Source organism: Phodopus roborovskii, unplaced genomic scaffold, assembly GCF_943737965.1.
Source record: "Phodopus roborovskii unplaced genomic scaffold, PHOROB, whole genome shotgun sequence".
NCBI classification, from domain to species: Eukaryota; Metazoa; Chordata; class Mammalia; order Rodentia; family Cricetidae; genus Phodopus; species Phodopus roborovskii.
In genome coordinates, this window is record NW_026126418.1 from 19,994,253 (window position 1) to 19,996,097 (window position 1,845).

Here is a 1,845-nt window from a genome sequence, read left to right on the forward strand (position 1 = left end):
AAGGACTTTTGATCAGTCTTAAAGTACCAGGTTTGGTTTCCTTCTTGCAGAACAGGCCTCAAATACAGAGAATTGTTGGTTACTCCAATAACAGTTGTGCCACTATTTCAGCAGTGGGTACATCTTGCCTGGGAGTTGGTATTGTAGTTTATAGTGTTCATACCTGGGTAAGACCACTGATGTATTTTCCTTCCCTAGTAGGCTTTGTAACACCTTCCAGCATGATGAATGCTACCAAGTAACAATACTTCCTGCTTAGTTCCAGCATTATTTCTCTCTGTATCTTGCAACAAATGTTTATAATGTCTTCAGCAATAAGGTCTTACCAGTAAGTTCTGTTGGGCAACTAAGAAAAATTATAAGAGACACTGGATACCTGGCACTAGGATTTGTGTTTAACAACCCATACCATCTAGGAACTAGCATATTCAGCAAAGCAGAATATCTCTTTTCTACCTTTTACTCTTCTTAAATTATATTATTTACCTTATAAACTAGTATGTTCCCATATATCTTTTTCATACCACATTTTATGTTAACTGTCCCTTGTCTGCTCTCTCTCTCTCTCTCTCTCTCTCTCTCTCTCTATTTCTCTCTCTCTCATTATTACCATCTCCATCTCTGCTTAAACCTTGCTCAACTTTTTTATTCCCCTTCTCAACTTTCATTTCATCTATGTTCTAATGCCCTCCTTTGTGGTAGTTCTTCTCCAATATCCTCTTTCTACTTTCTTTGCCTTGAGGAGACATTGTATTGGTTACTTTTCTGCTACTGAAGTAATAAAACACCATGACCAACACAACTTACAAATGAAGGCACTTATACAAACTTATGGTTCCAGAAAAATAAGAAGCCATCATTTCAGGAAGCTATAACAGCAGACAACAGTCATGGTGGCTGGATACGAATGCTAATAAGTCATATCATTTATGCAAGCATTAAGCAGAAAGAATAAACTGGAAATGGCATCTATCTTAAAATTCTAAAGGCACACCTCCAGTGGCTTAAGCCATACCAACTAAACCTGCCCAAACAGTACCACCAACTTGGGACCAAGTGTTCAGATGCCCAACACTATGAGGGACATTTCTCATTCAAATTACCACATACAGGTAATCCAAATTAAGCACATAGATCTAAAAATTTGATTCCTTTATGAGCAAGAATATGTAGCATTTATCTTTCTGTATCTGAATGTAATTCACATAATATTTTCTAGTTCCATCCATTTATTTATGAATTTCATATTTTTTTTCTTTACAACTGAATAAAATTCCAATATGTACATATGTAATTTTTTGTTCTGAATTAAGTACCTTGAGTCAGTGTTAAATGGTAAATGAATTAAATTGAATTAAATGTATTAATCTCTCTCTCTCTCTCTCTCTCTCTCTCTCTCTCGCTCATTCTCTTTCTGAAATACCAGCAAGGCTAAATGAAAGTCAAAAGATAAATTATGACAGCCATTATGGAAAACATTACAAAAGCATTTCAAATTGAAAACAGAAATATTATAAAGTCTAGTAATACTACCAGTAGGTACATATCTAAAGGAAATGATGCAATTCATTTATAATATCTTCACAATGATATTTATTACAACATGATTAACAATTATCCAGGTAAGAAATCGTTGTAGCTGTCCACAAGCAAATGCATAATAAAATATTGTATATAAACACAATCAAATAGTAGCTGGTCATAAAAACTATTAAATCCTTGCATTCGTGACATTGTTAGATACAAAAAAAATGAATATATCCTACATAAAAGTAAAGAAGAATTTCTTGGTTAAAAAAATTCCATGTAGGACATGTAGGAACCCATACATACACACATGCACAC